At 52.5% G+C, this 26,189-nt stretch overlaps 1 protein-coding gene and 1 long non-coding RNA gene across 4 annotated transcripts in view; one reads left to right on the top strand and one right to left on the bottom strand.

The window, feature by feature from the left end:
* Positions 1-26,189, bottom strand: part of PDE2A (phosphodiesterase 2A) — a 363,204-nt gene that overhangs the window by 329,236 nt on the left and 7,779 nt on the right. The window lies entirely within an intron of this gene.
* LOC122462731 lies at positions 4,513-8,802 on the top strand. Of its 3 annotated transcripts, none has more exons than XR_006285478.1 (3): positions 4,513-4,727; positions 5,596-5,779; positions 7,094-8,802. It is a non-coding gene; the product is annotated as an uncharacterized LOC122462731 (long non-coding RNA). The 3 variants fall into 3 exon arrangements; XR_006285480.1 differs by having other exon boundaries at positions 5,596-5,957; positions 7,115-8,802; XR_006285476.1 differs by having other exon boundaries at positions 5,596-5,957.

Genomic DNA, 26,189 nt, shown 5'->3' with positions numbered 1-26,189 from the left:
TTGGGCTATAAGCCCTCAGTGTAGATGCTGCGGCTCGGGCACCTCCCTCGTGGGGTTTCAGAGCCCGGACTCCAGCCCGAGCCCGAAGGTCTACACTGCAATCGTTAGCCCTCCCCAGCCCAGCGGCAGCCGTGCCAGGCGTCTTTATTGCAGTGTGGATGTGCCCTCGGTGCTTCAGCAGCCTGCAAGAACTCTGCTATTCGGTGTTTGGCTCCAGCTGGCTGTGCCTTCGCAGCACCCAGGTCCCCTGGCTGGGAAGCTCGGCCCTTAAAGGCACAGTCCCCCAGCACCATCCTCCGACAGCTGGGACAGCTTTTGGTGAGCAATCTGCTCCTGTCTGCCAGGGGCAGTGAGCAGGGATGCCACAGCGGGCCTCCCCCACCCACCAGGACAGCTTTGAGGAGTGGGGAGTCTTCTTATTAGAGTCAATTTTAACTCCCCTCCGACCCCTGCTGGTCAGCGCTGAGGCACCCGGCGGGGGCAGTGTGCTCGGAGAGTGCCCTGACAGCCCCCGAACAAGGGCAGCGGCTCAGAGTCTGACATTTCCCAGCTGAAATAAACCAGCCCTGTGACGATTTCCTCTCCCCGGCTGCAGCCGGCCCCGCGTTTAATAGGAACGCCGTGTTCAGGTGACAAGCCCGAGACTGCTGAAGCTGAACCTGTCTTCCCAGCGCAGCGATTTCCTGTTTCACCCTGCGCTTGCCCCGTTATCCGAGGCACCGTTCTCAGGAGCCGGCTTTGTTATCGCAGACACATTTCGCAGCAGCGTGTCACTCACAGGAATGCTGTACAGCGGCCGGGGGATAGTCCAGCCGCCCTCACCAGCTCCCGTGCCGTGTCGTTAGTCCAGTGACACACAACAGGCGCACACGCCGCCCCAGCCAAGCCGCTGTCGTGCGATACTTCCTCGACGTTCAGGAGAAGCAACAAACACAGGGCACAGCGCAGAGACCTTCTCAAGACTACATGAGACCAGGTTTGCAGCTGCTCCCTGTTGAACAGCCCAGGGTGGGAGTGAGAATTCGATCCACGGTCGCTGCTGACCTGTGGCTTCTTTGCCAAAACGCCCTGAGTTTATGTCACCCTCGGGGGTCACAGGAGTTACTCCCAGGATGAGCCTGGTCTTGTCAGTGCACCCTAATGCAGCACTGGTAACACAAGGGTAACGGTCATGGTTTCCTTGATTTTATCCCTGCGCTGCAGATAACTCAAGGGTGCTTTCGTGGGCCCATTTCAAAGCAGCCCCGCTGGGCGATGTGGTGGTGGCATTTCAGTCGGGGGCACCCTTCGCTCTGAGTCAGCACTGGGTCCCCGTGCAGCTGCTGCTGGGGCACGGTATTAAAGAGCAAGATGTTACCTGCCTCTAGTCGTTCGGAATCTCGTAGCTCTTTCCCCCAAAGCAGCCGTATAAAACCAGGTGTCCTGGCCTGGAAGTGCCAGAAGGCAGCCCGGCAGCTCAAGGATGGGAGCAGGAGTCCTGGCTGGTAAAGCAGGCCGTGAGTTATATTCATTGCCTAAGGGATCCAGGATAAGTTCGGAGCAGCTGCCCTGGGACGAGAGACTTTGCCCCTTTCAGAAGAGCCAGAATCCAAGGGAACTGGAGGAAACCTATTATTTGAGTCTCAGGTCCTGGGGAACGATGAAGGTATGCCTGTGCTCACCAAGAACTCCCTTGTTCTTGCTACCCAGCATACCAAGGTAATGTGGAACTCCCTGGAAGCAGCGGGTCTGGAACCCAGGTACCCTGGCCCCACCAGAATGGTGGTCCAGTGGTTAAGGCTCTAGTTTGGGATTCAAAGGTAGCCAGGTTCAATTCTCATCTCTATTATAAGTTTCCTAAGTGGTCTTGGGCAAGTATGTCTGTGCCTCAGTTTCCCCTCATCTGTTCTATAAGGGTTAGTAGTATTTCTCTTCCTTGCTGAGGTGTTGTGAGCATGAACAAATTAAAGCTTGTGAGGTACACAGATACTATGGCGATTGGGGCCAGATAAGGACCACAGATGGGAAGCCCAAGTCCCCCCCACACTTGCGCTAAGGTGGGGTGCCTTTTAGCAGTATAGGGCTTATGATCTGCAGCTCCAATTCAATCCACTAGAGGGCAGTGGGGGCACAGAGCCACTCACCAACACGTCAGTTTAGTTCACTGGCGTTCTGTGGAGGAAAACCTGCCAGTTTGAATTTGCAGGCTAGGAATTACTATGCTGAATGTTTTATTTGTGTATAAATGTAATTATGTTAATTAAAGCTTAGCTGTAATTACAGCATTTAGTGGCCCATACGTGTACATGCTCTAGTGACTTATGGGAATCATGAAGTCAGTACTATACACATCCCCTTCCTACCAGCTATCCTGAGCAAAACAAGGGAACCCATCCTGCAGCCCTTACTCCTCGGAGTCATGCTGTCTCACTACAGTAACATTGCCTTTGATGGAGCTGCTTTAGTGACATGAGGAAGGGCTGCAGGATTGGGCCAATGGCCCTATGGGGCTATCTCAATTATATGGAAGGGAACAGCTTAGAGGGCTAAGTATAACCAATATAAGCATAGGGTGATTTTTGCTTCCCTCTAGTAGCTGCTCCACAGAGGAGGACAAGAGCCTACTACAGCAGCTGTTTAAGGGAGCTACTTCTCTTGCTCCAGCAGTTGAGGTCATGCTTTTAGTGGCAAAGGCAGCAGGTTCAAACCCTGATGTCAGCCCAACTGGAGCTGGTTATGCAAGAATAGGGGTAGTTATGTCTTTTCCTTGTTTTTGAAGATCTTGTTCCGGCACCTAAAGGGTTAGAGGAAATAGAAAAGCCAGAAATGCTTCCCTTTGGCTGATCCTCCTCTTTGGAAAAGAAGGAAATTGATGTCAGATGAATGTGATGTTTCTAACATTAAGAAACTTATAAATGAATCCTAGACAACCCTGAAGAACTCAGCTTTGGTGTCTGACAGGGCAGGGCAATCCAGCATTGCGGCCTCCCACGATTTTATGAGGAGTCTCACAATATTTGATGTTTATTTTTTTACATGAGAATCTCAACTTTCCTTAAATCTTCTGACTCCAGGAGCGCCGGCTGCAGGCCCCAGCTGAGATCCATTGTACTTGTCCCTGTACCGAAACACATTAGAGACAGCCCCTCCGGAGTCAGGGAGGGAAGGACTATTCCCCCCTTTTAATCAAACAGGGAAGAGAGAGCACATAACTTGCCCCCGGTTATTCAGCAAGCCTGGCCATAGCCAGAAACTGAGCCTCACCCTCCAGGCCCTTAACTACCAGCCATCTTTCCAATGGGACCAAAGCCAGATTCTCCACTCACACCAGGGGTAGCATTTTACACAAATTTGCACAGGCAGAAAGGAGAGAAGAGAGCCAGAGATGCCATCAGGTCTGCTAGGGACTTTGCCCTGGCTAATCAAGCTGACACAGGAAAGGCAGATGTTATGGTGAGGGGCACAGCATAAGACTCTAGGGTAGATACTATTAGCCTGGCTTTGTACTGTCATGCCTAAGGGCCAGCCAAGATGCAGGCCTGTAATATCCTGTAGCCTACCTCCCAAGCACACCCTCCTGGCCAGAGGTCACGCTGCAGCACCCTGCCTCAGTTTCCCCCCTTCAGGTCCCTTTAGGAACTCACAATTCAAAGGAGAGTCAAACTATACCCACAAAGGGTCCCATTTATTTAACCCTTTGATATGTACTGCCCCCCTGGGACCCAGCAGTTCAGTGGATCTCTCTTAATTAATCCCAAAATCACAGAGTCTTCATTCCAGCTGGTCTTGACAGTCTCTCCCAGGCTGCGCTCCCTGGAGAGCTTTCTTCTGCTTCTTCAACACCCCCCTGCTGACTTCAAACTCTACTGGGGTCTCCTTGCACCCTGCAGATGCTACAAACCACACTTACTTCCCTCCCCCATGTTGTACCTTCCTGCTCTTTTTATCCTGGGAGCACCTGATTCAACCCAGGTGGGGCTATTCTGTAATCAGGGCTTATCAGCCCATGGGGTAAGCCACCCATTGTGCTAGGTGCTCCATCAACCCAGAGTAGTAGACAGTCCTTCCCCCAAAGCGCTTCCCATCTAAAGAAGCAGGATAGACAGAGGGGAGGGGCATAACGCAGAAGCAGAGGTCGCTAGATCGATGGCTCCATAAAGTGCTAGAAAAGATAGAGGGATGTCAGCCCTGATATGGCAACAGGCTCCTGAAATCAGTGGCAAAGAGCTCGGCAAAGGCAGAAGACCAAGGAGGGCGTACAGAAGGGGTATGGAAAAGAACCGGAGGCACTGATTTCTGGCGAGCTGTGTTTGATTTGGTTCCGCCCCGGCAGTGAAAGAAAAGTGCCTGTTTACTTTAATTACCGAGCCAGAAATCAACTGATTTATGCTGTGTAAATCTGAGGGACAAACTGAAAGTGTTTGTGTTAATTGCCGACACTTTCTCACTGTTTAATTCTGACTGTGTGGGGGTGGGGGACTGTTACTTAAGCTCGGAGAAGGGCTTGGTGCAGGGATTCTGCTGAAAGCCAGCCTCTGCTTTGAAGAAGTCGTAACTAGGCCTGGGGACTCACTGGGAGGGGAAGGGAGAACCTGCCAAGAGAGATAAGGGAACTAAGGCCTGGAATTTAATTTGGAGATGTTTCCTGATAACGATAATTATTAGTGTGAAATTTCATCAGCAGGTGCTACAGCTGCTGGAAGGAATGAGCCATGGAGGGAAGCCACTTTGGGTGCACAGCTTCATTGGTGAGTGCATTGAAGGGCTGTATTTTACCTACATATTAAGGCACTTATTTATCTGTCCCCCAACACCAAAGTACCTGAGCCCCTCGGGCTACTGTATTTGTCTTCACACACCCTTGTGAGACAGGCCAGAGCTACTGTCCCCATTTAACAGATGGAAAACTGGGGTATGGCGAGATTAGGTGACTTGCCCAAGGACACACAGAATATACATAGCAGCACTGGGAAGTGAACCCCAAGGACTCTTCCCAAGACCTAGGAAAGCACTGTAACCACTAGGCCATTTTCTTCTTTTCTCAAACTTTGTGAACCAGCTTCCCATCTGGCGTAAATCACTGAGATCAGTGGCTCTACATCAGCTGAGAATTTGGCCATGCAACCTCTGTGCTCCCACCTGAAGGTAGCTGGAAACGAATTTACGTTCTGCCTGAACTTGACTGTAATAATATTCGTTCCAAGACAGAATAAACAATGACATTTCAAAGTTTCCCTTGGCACGGAATTCCAAAATTCATATGCGGGGTGGAGGGGGTGTCAAAATGACATTTGATTTGGACCTTTTCAAAATGTTCCTGCCTGAGGACCCGGGGAGCCCTAACTTGTGGACAGCCCATCTGGTGGGCTTCTGCAGAGCTGGGGACCCTGGGTGCCCCAACTCTGAGCCCTGACCCCACAGAACATTTAGATTCCAACAAATCGGCGTTTTCTGATGTCTGTAATTTTCCATCGATTTCCCACCAGTTCTGCTTCCACCCCCATTCTCTGCTCCTATTCGTGGAACGGTGCGTGCACCTTGGGTATTATTAGACCATTCGTTCTTCAAGGTTTGTGTCTTGTACAGCCCCCTTTGTTTTTCTCTCCCCTATACCAGGGTGAATCAGGCTTAGGGGAGAGAATCAAGCCCTGAGCATCTCCTGCTATCCAGTGGAGCATATGGCAGGCGTGGCTGCAGCTGGGACCACAGAGGAGAAAAGTGTCTTGTCTCCCAGCCTAGTACCAGTCTCTCCAGAGCCTGCTTAGCTTGGGAACCCTGAGCTCACCACCCAAGGTGTCAGGTGAAAATGACGTTAGCCATGCACAGCCACTAAACCTGCTCTCCGTGCTAGAGTTTGTGGTGGTGAATCTAGGTCACCCTTGCCGGGTCTGTGCCACTGCCCTGCTTCTGGGGAAGGCCTGAGCATGGAGTTAACCCTTCCCTTGCTGAAAGCGGATAATAAAACACCCACAGCAAAGGTGAGAGCGCTCGTCTGCAGCTCCCTGGCCCTCTCTCTAATTCCGCATCTCAGCTCTGCTAGTGATCACGTAATGGCCCACAGCAAAATCAAGCCCTTCCGCCCCAGAGATCTGATCTCTGCCAGCTGAGCTAAAAGAGGAATTCCATTAGCTGGTACCAGTAGTAGACTCTTATCCTCTAAAAGCATAGCCAGTAGAGAAGGATTAGCACACGCGTTTCCAATGTATAACACAAATAAAAGGCATCTCAAAATGACACATTTCCTGCCAGCTCCTGAAAGGCAGAGTAGCCCCAGGCGCTCTAGACACCAAAAGCTAAATTGACTTATGCTTGATTAACTGGCTGCTACACTTTAACTAAGGACTGCAGTTCTGGTTCCCACCACCTGAGCTCTCTGCCAATTGTAGCTGTAATGCTATATCCCATCCCATCCCCCCCGCCCCCCCCCCGAAGGACAATTCAAAGGGGAGCTGTGGGGTGAAAGGAATTAAAGAGGGGAAGGAACCTCTCCACCTTTGATTCATTTAAATGAAGGTGCTGAAATAAATAAATAAATACAATTGGGGGGGAAATGGGGGGGGGGGCCTTTCCGCTGGGAGGAGAGAAATATGCAGCAGGTGGGAGTAATGAAGGACTCCTGAAATGATGATGGAGACATATGATTAACTTTAATCTTCCCCTCCCTGCTGGATGTTGTGGTTTAATAAATACAACATTAAAAAATTGCCAGCTCATCTTTCAATTAATGGATTTGTTCTCTAACAAGGAAGAGGCATTTGGCTATGCGTTCTTTCTTTATCTTTCTGCTTCTTTGTTCTTCGGCTGCCGTATATAAAGTCTCTCTTGCTCTGCGCACGTCCGTCCCCATCCCTTTCTTTCAGCCTGGTTCCTCACTGATCTGCAGCCCCAGTCGTGTGTTAAGGTTTGTGTTAGCCTGCTATAGCTGGTACAATTTATGGGCTAGGAGGGGGAAAAGGAGGGTTTGTTTGACACCATGGGAGATGCACTAAGCCCCTGCTTTGGACTCTGTAGTTCCAGTGTATGTTTCGGTGCATGGAGTCATAATCGTAAATGTGATCTTACAAAATGAGGTCCGCTCCTGCATGTGTAACCCGCCACTGATTGTGTGTTACAGCTCTGTGCTGCTCCTTGGCAGGTAGGAGTTGTTATGGCTCCGGCTCGTTAACGCCCACTGGAGGGAGCAGCCGATGCTTTTAGCTCTGGAGGTCCCCGGCTCAATCCTGGTGTCAGTCAAGAGGGCGACCGTCACACCTGGCTGTGACAGTGATCCCGACGTTCGCCCTAGAGTCCTGGTTCAAAATGCCCTTTGTGGAAGAGAGGGTGGAGAGCGTGCGGTTAAAGCACTGTGCTCGGATCCGGTGACACGGGTTCCGTTCTTGGATCTGCCACAGACTTTCCACGTGACCTTAAAGCAATCACTTAGGGCTTGCTCCTGTGCCCGTAGAAGTCCACGTCCCAGTGACTTGAGTACCTGATGGGGCAAGGATTGCCTCATACTCTGCGCGTGTGCAGCACCCGGGATTGTGACTGAGGCTGCTGAGAGCCACCCTGATGCAGACAATAAAGAGAACCTTGGCTGCTCCACTCCAGGGGTGGCTGCATTTCAGTGGCACTGCGATATGTTCTCTGTTACCTGGTAAGCTCTTTAGCACCCGCTGGGAGGAAAGTGTGTTATATGAATGCAAAATATTATTATTTATTATTATTATTACTCGCGTAAGAGAGAGCCTGTGCTAAAAGACTCTTGGGCTTCGGCAGCTTGAGAGTCGTTTAGAGCAACACCTCTTTGGTTACAAACACATCTCATCAAGCTGAGCCGGGAGCGTTTTGTTTGCAAAGTCACGCTCTCCTCTGAGGAGGGCGTGCCGATCGCTGTTCCTCGCTCCATCCGCAGCCCCGTCCACCCCCAGTAAGTGGCCCCGATTTCAGTGGAAAGTACTGGGGTCCTGATGCTGGGGATGTTGGCCTGCTGCACTCCCAAGGCAGAATTAAAATCGCTTCTCTTCTGAAGTCTCCTTATGAACTCTGGCGTAACCCCTTCCTGGCTGGGACGGTCGAGCAGGATGTATCAGATGCAAAGGGGCAACACCCCACCCCTGCCATCAGTTTGGTGGCAGAATCCCAGCACAGCGTTCGCCAGGGCCTCTTCCGTAGCATGGACCGCTGGTTTCCATGGAGATCCAACCACTTACGTCAGGCGTGACTGTGGCCCACCGGCGGCAGCTATGGGCCAGCTGGGCCAAAGGCCGATGTGCATTGCCAGGATCTCAGTGACTTTGTGTGTGTGTGTGTGTGTGTGTGTGTGTCTGTGTGTCTGTGTGTGTGTGTGCGTAAATGCTTTTCCTTTCATGTTTTTCCTCCGGTGATTGCCCAGCACTAAATAAACACGGTTTAACCTTCCCCACCCTCTGGGCAGGTCAGTAAGGATCATTAACTCCCTCCTGTGGATGGGGAAAACAGACCTTCCAATGTTATAGATTTTCCCATTGATCGCTGCTAAGTGTCTATGGAGCAAACCCTCTAATCTGATAGGGTCTCCTTTCCCATGTACCCACCTCCTGGGGAGGGAGAGCCAATCAGAGCTGCCACACAGGCTGATGGGCACTATAGTCCATCACCAAACGTAGCAGGTGGAGTACCGACCCCTGCCTCCCAACTAGGCAAGCAAATGGCTGAGCTGGTGATGCAGTGAGCCCCTTGATTGCGGGGCCAGCTGGGGCATCAGTACACAGGGGCATGGAGGGTTAGGTCACGGGCACATGGAGGCTCTGTGGGGCAGAGGCCCCTGGGTGGAGCTTGGGGGTTCGATACCCAGGAAGGGTGGCAGAGGCACATGGGGCAATGGGGATCAGAGGCATATGGAGGGGGTCAGGACATGGGGGGTCCCCTGGCAGCAGTCACCTCAGATGAAGACTTCGGGAACCTCACCCCCTGCCATGGAGCTCACTGGAAGAGTCCAGGGCCATTCCGTAGGGGTGGAGCAGGGACCCGCAGCCGGGGGAGCTGAAATATGGGGTGGAGTGGGGATTATGGTCAGTGGGGAGTTGCGGGGAACCCTCAGTGGGGGAATATAATGGGGAATTGGGGTGTGACATTCCTGGCCAGAGAAAGAGAATCCAGGCAGCAGAAACAAAGACCAGATATTCTGGAAGAGTGACATGGGGACTAGGGCTGGGGTAGTGTCTTCCCCCAGGGAAAGGGGAGGTGGACAGGAGCAGGAAGACACAGGCCATGCCATCCTTCCCCGTGGCGCTCTCTGTGCCGTGGGAGCATAAAGAACAGGCGCCATGGATGCCTTGGAGTGTGGCGCATGATGAGCGGAGCCGTCATGTCAGTGAGGGACAAGGGTATTACGGTGTCTCTCTTTGCCGCACGGCTGTAACCCAAGAGCCCTGGAAGCACGGCTAAGATCGCTCGCTACTGCACGCTCTGCCCCCGTGGAAGTCCAGTAGTAACCTCCAGCTGGTCTGCGATGGTTTCTTCAGCTGCTCTCTGTCGGCTGCAGGACCAACAGACCTTTGCTCAGTTGAAATAGGAATCCACTGTCAATGTATCCTGTGGAATTCCCACTGGCTGGACCTGACCCAGTAGAACGGCATGGGGTCAGTTCCTTTGTGCACAAGCCTGGACCTACGTGCCCCAAGACAGTACAGCTAGGGGGCATAGGGTATTCACCCTGTCCTCTCTGCCCCGCTCCTTCAGAGCAGCCCTGGTGTCCCAAGGGTTCAGGAAGCCTTCTAAGGCAAGTTTTCATCCATGGTGCAAAGCAAGTGTCCCCTTCTGCTCTGTGGACTTGGCAGCCACCAGGGAGGACAACGCTTCTTCTCCGGAAACCGACGTCCCTGCCGCTCAAGCAAGGGGAGAATTTCCATTCGCTGCGCTAGTGCCAGATCTCTAATCCGCCCCCCACCGCAGTCACTCCGGCGTGACAGCGTCACGCAAAGACAGCGGCCAGTGAAAGGCAGGGATGTGCAATAGCCCAGACATTCCACACACAGGGGAGTCCGGCCACAGTGGAGAGGAGGTGAGGGCTGGCTGGCTAAGCCTGTGCAAGGAGGGCCGTGCCAATGGTGACTCGAATGACATGGCAGTGCTAGGAAGTCAGCCCTGGTGCATGCCATCACAGGAAGCCATAAGCTTCAACATCAAGTGGAAAGATTGTCTTGGGTTTAAGGCAGGGAATTGGGGTTCTGGGTTATATTGGCCACTGACTCCCTATGTGAGCTTGGACAAATCTCTGCCCCAATTGCCCCTATGTACAGTGGGGTGATAATGCTCCCTTTGCCCGTCTTGCCTCTTTAGATTGTCAGGGGCAGGGGGCTGTCTCTTACTCTGTGCGTACTGCACCCAGCACAACAGGGCCCTGACCTCAGTGTCCTCTAGGTGCTACTGTAATGCAAATGATTGTACTTCAGAGTCCCGGGGGAGCACGCTGGAGACTCAGCGGGGCTCTGTGCTTTGAGGCCAATAACTCTCGACACGAGACACAAGCCCCAGTCCCGATGCCGGCATTCAGCCGCAGCCTTCGTTTTACAGATGTGAAACCAACGCATCAAAAGTGTCACCGCCGCCCGATGCCTGCCCGCGGACGGAGGCCGCAGGGCTTGAGAGAGGAAGGGAGCAGGCGCCGCCTCGTGCACGAGGACTGTGCCCTTGAACAGCAGCCCACCCTGAAATCAGACACGCACACCGTGAAAGGAGCCGGATTGTTCGCTCTGGAGCCCGACAGGCTCCGTCTGTCCAGGGAGCGGGTAGAACAGGGCCAGCACTTCCCCCACCATGCTGTCCCGCCAACGCTGCCTCTCCACGACCCATTTGGTCCTTGACCTCTCAGGTGAGGTGGCCCACGAGGGACCGGTTACAGGGGTGGTTTCCCCCAAGGAAGAGGGATCTGGAATCCAAGAGGGATGGAACCACTAGAAACTTAATGGGCTCTATAGAAATTACTCTTAGACCTGGGGTATTTCATAGAGAACGAGCTCTTTCGCTATATTTATTGACTCATCTTACAGAATTACACTGGAGGGATAGAATCCTCTATTCAATTCTATAGGCTAAAAACTCTCTACAAGGACTGTATTCTCCATTCAATTCAATAGTGCTTTTTCCAGGGTAAGATCCGAGCCCAGCCCCTCAATGCTTTCCCATAAGCTGCTTAGCATCTTATAATGGTTGTTACCGCCCTGTACCACTTCTGACCCAGTAACCTAGAGTTCTGTGGGGAATTGTAGCTACATTACGGTTTTCCGTGTACTGCACCTTTAAGTGTCCATTTCGTTCTCGGAGCGGATGCAGCATGGCATAGAGATGACATGCACACACTGCGCTCGCCTGCTTTTGTTCTTCCTTAATCTAAATGCAAAGACCTTTAGACCAAAAGCACATGGTTCTTTATGGAGGCTTAGCATTGCGGGGCTAGGATCTGCGTCCCTCTTAGAAGTCCACAGAGGCAGTCCATGCTGCCTGATCATTGCCTGGAATTCTAGCCAAGCATTTCAGCCTGGCAGGGGGTGTGGGAAACGCCTGTTGTGATCTCTCTAGAGATGTGGGCCCTGTGTGCCATGCAAAGTACATTTCTAGGGAGCACGTGAACAGGCTGACGGCAATGCAAGCCTGAGCGATGCCTTGCCACCTCTTCTTCCCCATTTACACTGCGCCATCAAGGTTCCCGAGAGCCAATGGCTCATTGGGCGGATGCAGTTCAGGCATGCCCGTTTCACAGCCAACGGCCCACCAGGGAGCGATGCACCCAGCATTGCATCTGACCACCCTGGATAGCCCAAACCTGAGAGGTCAGGTACTCATTTTGCAACTGGGGGAACTGGACCAGTCATACATAGCTGGTTAAGAGATGAGTCCTCAGGGAACCCCCACCCGGGAAATTATTCCTGCAAACGCTTTGGTGCAGGGTCCCAAAGCGATGCAGGAGTTCCCAGGCCGTGATACGTGCACCCCTGGGGGCATGTGAGCCTGATGTGCCACCCCAGTAACTGTTTTCACAAGGTGGTGGATTAACCAGGACAGTTTGGGACCTACTGGCTTCGAGGAAGCTGGAGCTCAGTGCAGGAGAACAGTGGCTGAGTTCACAAGAAATATTATTCATAATTAAGAGTCAGCCTGGCTGTAATGAGTGCATGAATAGTAATGCACATGAGCCCTGCAAGGGGATGGAACAGCTTCATTACGTTTGCTGTAGCAGCGCTGGGTTATCATCAAGTCAAGGCACTGTGCACTGCAGTCAGGAAAGATCCCCTGGCACTTAGTGGGAGACCAGGGTGATAACCTAAGCTTCCTGGACATAAAGAAAAGGAGTACTTGTGGCACCTTAGAGACTAACCAATTTATTTGAGCATGAGCTTTCGTGAGCTACAGCTCACTTCATCGGATGCATACTGTGGAAACTGCAGAAGACATTATTCTCAGGACAGGCTGCTGCCGCAGGGCCTGATCTCCCACTGCCTGCAAAGGAGAGTTCGGCCCTTTGTTGGATCAGCGACGTTCCCTCCTCCTGTAGGTTTCACTGACCACTCCAGGCCAGATCCCTTGCTGGTGACATTCAGCCTCGCCCCACTGGAGCTAGGCTAGTTGTCACCAGCAGAGCCGCGCTCTCCTTGCCTGGATGGCATGTTGTACAGTGTCACTGATGCAGGGGGAGATGCCTCGTTTGCTCTCTTTTTCCTCCCTTTTTGTCCCTCTTTCACCCTCTTGGCAGAGTGGCTGCTTCTATTGATGGTACTTCTGTGGCCCCATCACCACAGTACCCAAGCATCTCACAACCTTTGGTGTATTTATCCTCACAGATCTCTGGAAGGCAGGGCAGGGCTGTGAGCCCAGTTGCAAGGATAGTTTCTCTGGGCTGCAATTCCACTAAGTGACTTGACCAGGGTCACACAGAAGCGTGTGGCAGAACTGGCAATTGAACCCTGATCACCCAGGTAGCACCCTAACCCCTAGGCAACGCTTCCCCCCTTATCTCAGACTCCTTAGTGCCAGCACTGATGTAATTACTCATCCCTGGAGCTAGATTCTATATGGACAAAACCCAGGAACTGCCACACAGAGAGACCACCTAGTCCAGGATTCGGTGACTGCAGCCAATGCTGGTGCTTCAGAACAAGGCATTAAACTTCCCGTCATGCACCAAATTATGCAGCACTGAACCATGGAGCGGGGGAGCATTTCTTCTGTGCCCCCAGCTGGTGAGCAGCTTATGCCCTGAAGCACAAGGGTTCGTTTCTTCTGTGGGGTTAATTTCATTCATACACCTGTTCCCAAGTCGCTTTGAATGTTGCTCAGGTCTTTGCCTGGGCAAAATCCTGCAGCAATGAGTTCTACAGGTTAAACACCAGATGGCAGGGATGGGGCAGAAGTGCTTCCTTTCCTCGGGTTTAAACGCATCATCTTTTTGTTTCATCATGTGCTGCCTCATCCTCATAAACTAAACAGACAATAAACAAACCAGCCAGGGAGCAAGAGGCTGGGGACCGACTGGCTAAGCGGCAGTTCTGCAGAAAAGGACCTGGGGATTACAGTGGACGAGAAGCTGGATATGAGCCAGCAGTGTGCCCTTGTTGCCAAGAAGGCTAACGGCAAATTGGGCTGCATTAGTAGGAGCATTACCAGCAGATCGAGGGACGGGATCACTCCCCTCTATTCAGGACTGGTGAGGCCACATCTGGAGTACTGGGTCCAGTTTTGGGCCCCCCCACTACAGAAGGGATGTGGACAAATAGGAGAGAGTCCAGCGGAGGGCATCGAAAATGATCAGGGGGCTGGGGCACATGACTTACGAGGAGAGGCTGAGGGAACTGGGATTATTTAGTCTGCAGAAGAGAAGAGTGAGGTGGGATTTGATAGCAGCCTTCAACTACCTGAAGGGGGTTCCAGAGAGGATGGAGCTTGGCTGGTCTCAGTGGTGGCCGACGACAGAACAAGGAGCAATGGTCTCAAGTTGCAGTGGGGGATGCCTTGCCGCTGTTGTCCCTTACAGTAGGAACATGGATGTTGCCAGAGAATTGATCCATGTTGCCCTGTATCCTGCCTACTTCATGCCTTTGACCAGCTGTGAAAAGCCGGCCCAGCCCGCCCAGCTTTCTGCACTGAGCTCTGGCTCATTTCCCATTCGATCCCAGACATACTGGATTCCCCGCTTCCTCAGCCTCTCGCTCTATCTGAGCTGCTGTGAGGTTCCCCCGTGCCAGAAAAGGATGCCGGAGCCCTAGGGGGCCCTGGGTCGAGTTGTAGCCTTGTTCCCTCCGGCTGGACCCAGGCTCCGAGCAGAGAGGGGGGCATTTCTGCTATGACGGGTCCCCTTTTAGGTGGGGTGAATTTGGCATCGCGGGACTGACAGGCTCTGCAGTCCTCAGGCTGCCACAGCCCGGCCCTGCAGGGACCTCCTTTAGGGGCGACAGGTCAGTTTAGTCCCCATGGGCCGCTCAGCCCTTGGCTTGTCTGCTGAGATTGCCAACAAGAGGCCCAATTCAGCGGTGACCTGCAGTCCCTTTGGGCCAGCTAGGCTGGCGCCAGGGCCAGGGGGTAGTCAGTGACTGCAGCCAATGCTGGTGCTTCAGAACGAGGCATTAAACTTCCCATCATGCACCGAATTGTGCAGCACTGAACCATGGAGCAGGGGAGTATTCCTTCTGTGCCCCCAGCTGGTGAGCAGCTTATGCCCTGAGGCACAAGGTTTCATTTCTTCTGTAGGGTTAATTTCATTCATACACTTGCTCAGCTCTTTGCCTGGGTAAAGTCCTGTGGCAATGAGTTCCACAGATTAACACCAGATGGCAGGGGTGCAGGAAAGTGCTTCCTTTCCTCTGGTTTGAATGTATCATCTTTTTGTTTCACTGCCTCATCCTCATAACCTAAATAGGCAATAAAAGGAGACAGAGAAACATCCCCCGCCCTTCTCCAAACATTCCCCTTCCCCTAGGCAATACACCAGGGGCAGGGCAGGCCTCTGTGCTGAGCACCTTCTCTGCGTCACCTCCGAGCAGCCCCAGGTGCATTTTGGGGTGGGTTGATCAGGGTGACTGAAGTGCTCATTAAAGCAGGGATGCAACTCAGGGCTGCCCCGAGCTCTGTGCAGGCCCCCACAGACCCTGAATAGAGGAACGCCCTCTCTGTTCTTGTGCCAGTGAGGTGTTGGTGGCACTTTTGCTAGGGAGACCTGGAACTGGGCTAGATGACCTCCAGATGATGATGATCAGCGGCTGATTGCCATTGACCTGGGGCTGGGTACAGACTGCTGGTGGAGAGATGGAAGGTTTGGGGCCTGTCCCTCCTCCTGGTTGTTACAATAAAGGCTTGAGCTCCTGAGCAGAGGACAGAAGGGGGTCCAGGATGTCCTAGCGTGTCACAAGAGATGCTCAGCTCCCAGCAGGATCGGGCCCTGGAGTTATTTTGATCCTAGGCGGGAGGAGAAGACGGAGAGGGCTGAATTCTAGTTTACCGACACCTGGCTGTGTGTCATTCACACCAGCGTTAGAGGATCCGACACAGCCTTGCGGGGCTTCTAACACGTTCTCTCTGTTCCTACCCCCAGGAGTTAACCTACATACCAGACCTTCAGCATAACAAACAGCAAAAAATCGGCGTTGAACTGACTGTGGAGCAACTGGGGCAATTTATCTGGCCATGAAGAGGGGCTAATGGCCGGGCAGGTGGGGGACTCGCATCTCGGGCTGGGACTGCGTCAGGGCTCCTTAGCTAAGCCGGGGGAGAAGAAGGGGGACCGGGCTTGGGAAATGGGAAAGGAGGCTTGTCCCGGCTAGGGGGGTGCACAGCAAAAAGTCCCCAACGTGCAGGGTGGGGAGAAGACAGACAATGGGGCGCTGACGGTGCTCTGCCCTTCGCGGGGCTGGGCCCGGCCTGTTCCTTTATTGATCTGCTGTAATGTTTCCCCCTGGAGTCCTGAGAGTGACTGAGTCCCTGGTGGCGTTGTGGGAAACGGCTGGGGACCTCCGGAGATAACTGCAGAGTTCAGGCTTGGCACGTGGGCTTCCTCCACGTGCTGGGCTCCTGGAGGGTGCCACCACCTAACCCGGGGGCCGCGTGCTGCTGTCCATCCCTCTCCGAGACAGGCGGAGGGCTCGTCTGCACTACGGGGACTCCAGGGACCCTGCTACGGCACCGTGGCTACACTGGCGCAACCGCATAGTGTAGACGTAGCCTACGGCCACGGAAGGGGTTTTTCCATCACTGCAGGGACACCAGCGCCATGAGCAACGGCAGCGAGGTCGACGGAAGCGGTCTTCCATCCCCCAAGCTGCGCCTACACCAGGCCTTCGGTCGGCATAGCGACGGCTCTCGGGGGGGTGGATTTTCACACCCCTGGGCGCTGTAGCTATGTCGACCTAAATTGTCAGTGTAGACCAGGCCTACCTCACTCAGTCATGAGAGGCAAGGCCCCAACGCACTCCACCCCAGAGTGCACGGGGCACTTCTTACTTTGCTGTGGTGCGGCCGGGAAGGTGCGGTGTTGCTAAGCCAGCAGGCTGATTTCAGCACCACGGTATCCAAGGAGCATGTCCTCCCCTTGACAACCCCATGCTGCACAGCTCAGATGCTGTGTTTTATTACAGGAGATTAGAGAAACAGTGTGGGCCAGTCAATCTGCCCCTGCTTAAAAATCAGCAGATCTGTGGTCTGCTTCTGGCTACCTAGGAAGTGCTGGCCTGTATCAGAGCCGTATCCCATCTCCGCCAGTGACTGGCTCCAGCTGGTTCCGAGGAAGGTGCAAGAAACCCCATTTTAGGCAGAGGTGAGATAATCTGTCCCCCAATAAGGTCTCATCCCCTAACAGTGATTGGGTTGGAGCATGAGGTATTATATCCTCTCCAAAATTTTTGTTACCATCAGCTGTTCTAACCGTAGATATAGTTCTCCATCTAAATGTCCAATCCCACTTTGAGTCTTACTAAATCCTTGGTCCTGCCACTGACCTGTTGGACATGCCTTGGAAAGTCCCTTCCATGCTCAGTGCCTCAGTTTCCCCTCCCGCCCTTTGTGTAGTTAGACTGTCTCTCACTATGTTTGTGTCCAGCACCTGGCATGATGGGACCATGATCTCAGTTGGGGGCTCTAATATACCACTGATCCCACATTCAAGATTCTGAGCGAAGAGCAGTATGTCTTGGTCCTAAAGCAAGAGGGATAGATAATAAGACATAAAATATAATGCCACTGTACAAATCCAGGGTCTGCCACACCTTAAATGCTGCGTGCAATTCTGGTCACCCCATCTCAAAAAAGATATATTGGAAAAGGTACAGAGAAGGGCAACAAAAATGATTAGGAGTATGAAACAGCTTCCATGTGAGGAGAGATTAATAAGACTGGGACTTTTCAGCTTGGAAAAGAGATGATTAAAAGGGGATATGATAGCGGTTTCAAAAATCATGATTGATGTGGAGAAAGTGAATCAGGAAGTGTTATTTACTCCTTCACATAACACAAGAACCCAGGGGTCACACAATGAAATTAATAGGCAGCAGGTTTAAAACAAATAAAAGGAAGAATTTCTTCACACAACGAAGTCAACCTGTGGAACTCCTTGCCAGGAGATGTTGTGAAGGCCAAAACTACAACGAGGTTTTAAAAATAATCAAAGAAGGTCGTGGAGGGTAGGTTCATCAACGGCTATTAGTCATGATGGTCAGGCATGCAGCCCCATGCTCTGGGTGCCCCAAAACCTCTGACTGCCAGATACTGGAAGTGGATGACAGGGGATGGCTCACTCGATGATTGGCTGTTCTGTTCATTCTCTCTGGCACAAGTCGCTGTCGGAAGACAGGATATTGGGCTAAATGGACCATTGGTCTGCCCCGGTATGGCCATTCTTATGATGTTCTTATGGGCACACAGACGTTTTTGCCTGGAGCTCAGTTGGTGAGTCAGTTTTGGTATAGATCAGAACATATTTGTGGCTTTCCTGGGACATGCACATTCAACCCGGTGACGCTCTGCATGCGCTCCAGGGGACATCTTGCCTTTCCAAGCTTGCACTGCACCCTCAACAATCTCCCATGTGGCGCCACACGTGTCCCTCGTGGTAAACTCATAGACTTTAAGGTCAGAAGGGTCATCTAGTCTGACCTCCTGCACAATGCAGGCCACAGAATCTCACCCACCCACTCCTGTAACAAACCCCTAACTTATGTCTGAGCTACTGAAGTCCTCTAATTGTGGTTTAAAGACTTCAAGGTGCTGAGAATCCTCCAGCAAGTAACCAGTGCCCCACGCTGCAGAGGAAGGCGAAAAACCCCCAGTGCCTCTGCCAATCTGCCCTGGAGGAAAATTCCTTTCTGACCCCAAATATGGCGACCAGCTAAACCCTGAGCATGTGGACAAGACTCACCAGCCAGACACCCAAGAAAGAATTCTCTGTAATAACTCAGATCCCACCCCATCTAACATCCCATCACAGGCCATTGGGTATATCTACTGCTAATAGTTGAAGATCAATTAATTTCCAAAATTAGGCTATCCCATCATATCATCCCTTCCATAAACTTATCAAGCTTAGTCTTGAAGCCAGATAGGTCTTTTGCCCCCACTGCTCCCCTTGGAAGGCTGTTCCAGAACTTCACTCCTCAGATGGTTGGAAACCTTCATCTAATTTCAAGTCTAAACTTCCTGATGGCCAGTTCATATCCATTTGTTCTTATGTCCACATTGGTACTGAGCTTAAATCATTCCTCTCCCTCCCTGGTATTTTTCCCTCTGATATACTTATAGAGAGCAATCATATCTCCCCTCAACCTTCTTTTGGTTAGGCTAAACAAGCCAAGCTCCTTGAGTCTCCTTTCATAAGACAGGTTTTCCATTCCTCGGATCATCCTAGTAGCCCTTCTCTGTACTTGTTCCAGTTTGAATTCATCCATCTTAAACATGGGAGACCAGAACTGCACACAGTATGATGAGGGTTCCAGATGAGGTCTCACCAGTGCCTTGTATAATGGTACTAACACCTCCTTATCTCTACTGGAAATACCTCGCCTGACACATCCCAAGACCGCATTAGCTTTTGTCACGGCCATATCACATTGGCGGCTCATAGTCATCCTGTGATCAACCAATACTCCGAGGTCTTTCTCCTCCTCTGTTACCTCCAACTGATGAGTCCCCAGTTTATAACCAAAATTCTTGTTATTAATCCCTACATGCATGACCTTGCACTTTTCACTCTTAAATTTCATCCTATTGCTATTACTCCAGTTTACAAGGTAATCCCGATCTTCCTGTATGATATTCCGGCCCCCCTCTGTATCGGCAATACCTCCCAGCTTCGTGTCATCTGCAAACTTTATTAACACATTCCCACTTTTTGTGCCAAGGTCAGTAATAAAAAGGTTAAATAAGATTGGTCCCCAAACCGATCCCTGAGGAACTCCACTAGTAACCTCCTTCCAGCCTGACAGTGAGTAAATGCTCATTGCAGTCTGGAAAAGCCTCGTGCTTTAGGGCATGCACCAAATTCAAGAGGTTAGGAAAGAGACGACCCAAGGGTCAGTTATTCCACCACTGCTTGTCACAGGGGTTCTTGCATTATAGAACCATAGAAATGTCAGGCTGGAGGGACCTCGAGAGGTCGCCAAATCCAGCCCTCTGCGCTGAGGCAGGGACAAGTACACCTAGACCAGCCCTGACAGGGGTTTGTCCAGCCTGGTCTTAAAACCTCCACAACCTCCCTCGGAAGTAGGGTTGCCAATTTTGATTGGATGTATTCCTGGTTGGATGCCAGTTCCTGGTTGGACGCCTGGTTGTATTCCTGGTTGGATGCCAATTTTGGTTGGATGCATTGGCATGACATAATCTTTAATTACAGGTTACTCTTTAATTCCTGGAGACTCCAGGACAATCCTGAACGTTTGGCAACCCTATTTGGAAGCCGATTGCCAAGCTTAATTGCCCTGAGAGTTACAAAGTTTTTCCTAATAGTTAACCTAAATCTCCCTTGCTGCAAATTAAGCCCATTACTGCTTGTCATCTGTGATGGGGTGTACAAACCCCGCACCAAGCAACCAGGGCTTAAGGGCTCATTTTGGGCTCTGCCAGCCCCGCCCCTGCCACACCTGCAGCAAATGCTCCATCTGCTGGAGGAATTAAAAGGCAGTGAATTAGCTCAGTTGGCACTTGGTGCTGAAGGTGAGCAGCCCACAGCTCTAGCAGAGCAGAGTGAAACCTAACGGCTCTGATGCAGCTGCCCAAAGGGGCCCTCCGTGAAGAAAGGGAGGACCCTCCGCAGAGACAAGCAGAGAGGGAAGTATCCTGTGGCCCTGGACAGTGGCGAATCCCTCTTGCTTCCTTGGGATTTGGATTTTTCCATCAGGTGAAGGCTTTGGACTGAGGTGACCTCAGAGGAGGAGATGAGGAGAAGAAGAGGCCCAGGGAGGACAGCCTTAAGTAGTCTTGGTTGCCAGGTTACTGGTAGCCCAAAGGGCCCTGGGTCGGAGCCCGGTAGAGTGGGAGGGCCAGGGCTCCCCTCCCCACAACCCACCTGGCAGTCTGGCATTGTGACCGTGACCACTAGGCCATGCTCTCCAACCAGAACCTGAGTGGAGACCATACACCATCCCTTCAGTGGACATGGAGAACAATTGATCATCATCCTCTTTATAAAAGTCCTTAACTGATTTGAAGCATTGCACCCCGAACTGGATGCAGTACTCCAGCTGAGACCTCACCAGTGCCTAGCAGAGCAGGACAATTACCTCCAATGTCTGACATATGACACTCCTGTGAGTACATGCCAGAATGATATCAGTCTTTTTAACAACCGCATCACCTTGTTGACTTATGTTCAATTTGTGATCCACTCTAACCCCCAGATCCTTCTCTGCAGCACTCCCACCTGGCCAGTTATCCCCCATTGTGTCGTTATGCTTTTGATTTTTTTTTTCCATCCTAATGTAGTACTTTGCACTTGTCTTTATTGAATTTCATCTTGCTGATTTCAGACCAATTCTCCAATTTGCCACCACACACCCAGGTATAATTAGTGCCACTTAACCCAAAGCATTGCCTTTAGTCTTATGATCGGGGGCCAGGTACGCTGACACAAAGCAGCAGTTACTAGAAGGGTGGGATGGGGGGGGGGAGAGGATGTGGGTTGGAAATGCAGCTAGTGTGATCAAACAATACCATGGAAGCTAATGATACCGAGTCCCTAATTACCCTGTAATTAACACCGTGTACGGTTCCACTGTAGCACAATAGAAAGAACAAATATGTTTTGAGTTCAAGCAGTGTGTCTGATGCGCCATGATCCAGCCGCTGACCGTGGCCCATTTCAGAGGAAGTTGGAGCCTAAATACCTTGGAGGACCTGGGCCTGTTTCCTTTTCCTTCTAAGGATCCTTGTCCAGGTGGGCTCTGGAACTTAACAGCACCAAACTCCAGCAAGCATCTGGAATTCGAATCTGGATCAAGATTTTCCTAGTGGCACCTGTCCTGGATCCCAGCACTCCTGATATGAGCCTAGGTTTATTAGATGCGACAGCCCCTCTTGCCGTGGGCTGGTGGTTAAAGCACTAGACTGGACCTCCCCAGAGCTGGGTTCTTCTACCACAGACTCTTTGTGGAATGCTGGGCAAAACACAAAGAGCCAAGTTTTCAAGTCCTCAAAGCTCACAACTGGAGCCAGATTTTCAACAGAGTTGTCTCCCCTTGTGCTGAGCTCTTGTGGAAATCTGGCTGCTTATTTTGGTGCCTAAAAGGGGGGCTGAGCAATTCTGAAAATCCTGGCCTCTAATTATTCTTTGCCTCCGTTTCTCTATCTCCAAAATGGGTGCAATAGCCCTCTCTTACCTCAAGGGGTGTTGGGAGGATAAACCCATGAATCTACATAGTATGCTCAGAGTGTTGGGGGCCACCTTACACTAAAGAGAAATCAGGCCAGCTCCGTGGCACAGGTAACAACCATCAATTTCCCCTGAAGGAGCCAATTAATATGCTTCCTGCAGGTCAGGGGCAGAGCCAGGGCAGGCACCCAACTCCCCTGGCTCCCAATCCAAAGTTGGGCCCATGGGTGAGATCCGATTATGTGTCCCCAGACAATGCCCGCTGCCGGTCTGGGGTCCCGGCTGCCGGCCCCCCTCAGCCCGCTGCCGGTCTGGGGTCCCGGCTGCCGGCCCCCCTCAGCCCGCTGCCGGTCTGGGGTCCCGGCTGCCGGCCCCCCTCAGCCCGCTGCCGGTCTGGGGTCCCGGCTGCCGGCCCCTTGCCAGCCAGGGCCCCCCTCAGCCCACTGCCGGTCTGGGGTCCTGGCTGCTGGCCCTGCTCAGCCTGCTGTAGGTCTGGGGTCCTGGCTGCCAGCCCCTTGCTAGCCAGGGCCCCACTCAGCCCGCTGCCGGCCTAGGTGAATGGAACCCCAGGCTGGCCGCGGGCTGAGCAGGCCGGTGTCGTAAGATCAGCATTTTAATTTAATTTTAAATGAAGCTTCTTAAACATTTTGAAAACCTTGTTTACATACGACAATAGTTTCGTTATATAATATAACAACTTAGAGAGTGAGACCTTCTAAAAAACGTTAAAATGTATGACTGGCACGCGAAACCTTAAATTAAAGTGAATAAATGAAGACTCGGCTCACCGCTTCTGAAAGGTTGCCGACCCCTGGTCCAGACTCCTCATTTGAAAATAAAATGAGTTAGCGATGTGCTCTAAGCAGCCATCTGTCTACAAACCCTAATCATCTTGGGGCTACCCCATGGAGCTTGTTAAAGGCACCTGTCAGCCATAGGGGGCCCATCCAACTACTCTGTCGGCTTGCATGACGTTAAAAACTCCTCCTGTGCGATGCTGTTGGGTGATGCTCGTGGGACTCGGTGTGGGAGATTTTAATCGCCGCAGGGGAGAAACAAGAGCAGAGCAGAGCGGTCAGAACACAGCTTGGGGTTTTCGGCCCCCTGTCTGCTCTTGCATCAGATTGAAACTCCTTGTTGCTAGCCTCAAAGCTGTCCAGAACTGTGCCCCCTCCTCTTTCTCCTCTTCTCCCTCCGTCCCCTCTTCTCCACCGATACTCCCAGCTTCGTCTGCCTGACCAGCAGCTTTCTCACACAGTCCCCACCATGCTTCTTCCGCGGGCCCCCCACAACGCCCAGTGCCACTGGCCTGAGCTTGTCCCCACAGCCCCTACCCTGTCCACACTTCAGTCCTCTTAAAGACCATCCTGGCCCTGCTGCCTGCCATGCGTCTGTTCCCCATCCCCCAACCTCCGTCTGTGCCTAGATTGGGTGAGCACCTTGACTCAAGGACCTGACCGTCCCTTCTTGCATCGTTAGCCAGCCGCCGGCACAGGCTATGTGAGGAAAGACGGCCCCGCGGTTCTTGCTCTAGACTAGGCCTTGGGAGACCTGGCTTCAGTTCCTTGCTGTCCCCTAGACCAGTGCTGCTTAAAGTGGTGGTCTGCGGACCGGTGCCAGTCCGCGAGCCATCGGCTGCCGGTCCGCGCACATTGGGGGAAAAATATTGCCCATCCCCCACATCAGATAGCTTGAGAAGCACTGCCCTAGACCTCCTGTGTGACAACCTCGCAGGGGTGTTGTCAGGCTAACTACATTAACGACCGGGACACCTCAGTGACGGGGCCAGAGAAGTACCACAGAGAGGCGCTATTGTATGAAAATGCTGGATACTTGTACTCCAGTCCCTATTTAGCTGACGGCCCATTGTGCTAGGCGCTGCACAAACCACTTGTGAGGGCCAGTCCCTGCCCCAAAGAGCTGGCAGGCTGAACACACACGACAGAATTGTGATCCCCCTTTCCCTGACGAGGCCCAGCGAGATGAAGTGACTTGCCCAAGGCCGTGCAGAGAACCTGTGGCGAAGGTGGGAGGCCAGCTCTGCAGGCCGGTGCCATCACCCCACCCCCAGCCTGCCTGGGACTTCCTACGTTTCTCAGGTGACTATGACTCTATCTCCCTCGGGTGGCTGGTCTGCAAAGAAGATAAAAACCTAATGCTACTGTCAGTACCACTGTCCATCCAGTGGTACTGAAGCTGAAGGCTCTGGGTCTTACCCGCATTGCCAGCACCTCGATAGATATCACACAGCCATCAGAGGGACAGAGCACATGGGCAAACAATTCACGGGCAGTCCTGAGCAGACAGCAGCACCGCCCTGGGACATTTGGACTATGCCCTCCCATTCTCTAAGCAAAGGAGAGGTGGAGTATGGGTCTGATCTTGAAAGGTCCCTCAGCTCCCACTGAAGAGGACGTAAATGAAAGGGCGCTCAGCCCCACGGAAGAGGTTCCCATCGCCTGTCGGGGTCCGGCCCTGTGCTGCACTGTCTCTTATTACAGAGGAGATCGTCTGTCCCACGTCCTCCGTTCCGCACAGCGTTGGCGTACGCGCTGCCTCCGTCCCTATCCAGCAAAGCACATCCGCGCCGGCTGTTCTGAACCGGGGCCAGTGGACGAGGGCAGCGCACGGGCGGCGACAGTGCCAAGGCACAATGTCCTGCCTAGCATCACGGGTAATAAAATAATTAGGCGACGAGTCGTCGCTCAGCTTGAATAAGGAGATTAAAGCCTTTTCTGAAGTCGGCGTCCCCCTTAACTGTTGGATGTGTCCTGCATGCTGCGATTTTTTTATTTGAAGGCTACATACCTCCCCCCCGCCCACGCCTGCTTCTTCCGCTTAAAAGGATGCTGCCGCTGTGAGGTTTTCAATAGTGTTTAAAACACGTTCATTGCAGCCACGCAGCAAGGCCCAACACCAGAATCGGTCTGTTTCATGTATCAGTGGGATACGTATATGGCCTTCACTGGCGCAGGGCACCACGGACTCCTTCATGTAACTCCCCCGGGAGTTAAAGAAGGGCTATTGTCCCCCGTTGGACATTTGGGAAACTGAGGCACGGACACTAAGGATATGTCTACACTGCAGCTGGGGGTATAACTTACAGCTCGGGTACAGGTACCCAGCGCTAGCTCAGACTGAGCGGGCCCACTGATCATAGCAGGGTAGCCATGTCTGCATGGCCTGTCCGTCCCAGTACACCTCCAGGGGGTCAGGCAGGATTGTACCCAGCACCACTAGCCCATGCTGCTGCTCTTTTTAGCACACCAGCTCAATTGGGGCGAGCACAGGTATGTTTAGTAAAGTGGAAATTACAGCCCCAGCGTCCCTTGAATGATTTGCCCAAAGTCTGGGGGATCAAATCCTGGCCACCCAAATCCTCAGCTACCACCCTGCCCATGGCAGCTTCCCTCCTGTCTAGTCCTGTTTCTGCTCAGAGGGCTTGAGCAGGGTGGGTGCTCTGCAGGGGGTGAATTTTACCCCTATTTATGGAGAGGGGCAAGCCCAACTGCTCTGGATCCCCAGAGGGGGTCTGTAACAGAGCCAGGAATTAAATCCAGCTCTCCTACCACCCAGTCCAGAGCCTGGACCATACCACCAGCTCCCTTTTAGTTGTCAGTCTTGTGGGTCCCCCGAATCCATCTCCCCACCTGTGCCACCCGCCTGCGTCCATCGCTAGTGCTCCGGCGACTAGAAAATGTAATTCTGTGACAAGCCCCATGACTAATCCCATGTGAGCAGTTTGTTTGCAACTGGCCTCATTTCCTTGATCTAATCCTTGCGTTTCTCTTGCCTTGGGCCGGTGCCGGCAAAAGCGCTGCTGTGTTGTTTAAATTAAACGTGTCAGACTCCATGGGGTCTGTGGTTCTGATAACCGTCTACCTGGGGGCAGAAGGAGGGAGGCAGACGCAAGGAGGAAGGGGGATTGCTCTGGGCTGGTAAAGGGGTGTAGCTCAGCGTGCTGCCTGAATGAAATGAGGCCACAGAGAGCTTGGCTAGAGAGCTGACCCTGACCCATAGGTCTGAATGCAAGCAGCCCAGAAGGTGGGGAAAACTTTGGCTTTAGGCGATCTATCTCTTGATTCAGACTTCACAGCTCAGGTCTATTTCTGTAAAGGAAGCGTTTCCTAATGGCGAGATCTGTTAACGAAGGACTTTCTGTGCTGTGTTCCAGACGTCTACCAAACCCTCCTGCTTTTCCACCACCAGCTCGGAGTCACTCCAGATTAAGGAAGGTGGGGGTGCATTGCTCCCTTTGGAGACTCCCTCAGGCGTCCAATCCAGGTGCACTCGCTGCAGGGAGCTCACGGGGTGAAGCAGGGGTGCTGAAGGCTCTGAGGGTCGCTCCCAGGAGGCGGGGAAGCCAAGGGGCTCATCCCAGTGAGAGTGTGACCCTAAGGGGGCTGAC

This window comes from Chelonia mydas, chromosome 1 (genome assembly GCF_015237465.2).
Source record: "Chelonia mydas isolate rCheMyd1 chromosome 1, rCheMyd1.pri.v2, whole genome shotgun sequence".
Taxonomy (NCBI): Eukaryota; Metazoa; Chordata; order Testudines; family Cheloniidae; genus Chelonia; species Chelonia mydas.
Note: the sequence above shows the minus strand (reverse complement) of the source record. Positions and strands in the feature narration are given on the sequence as shown.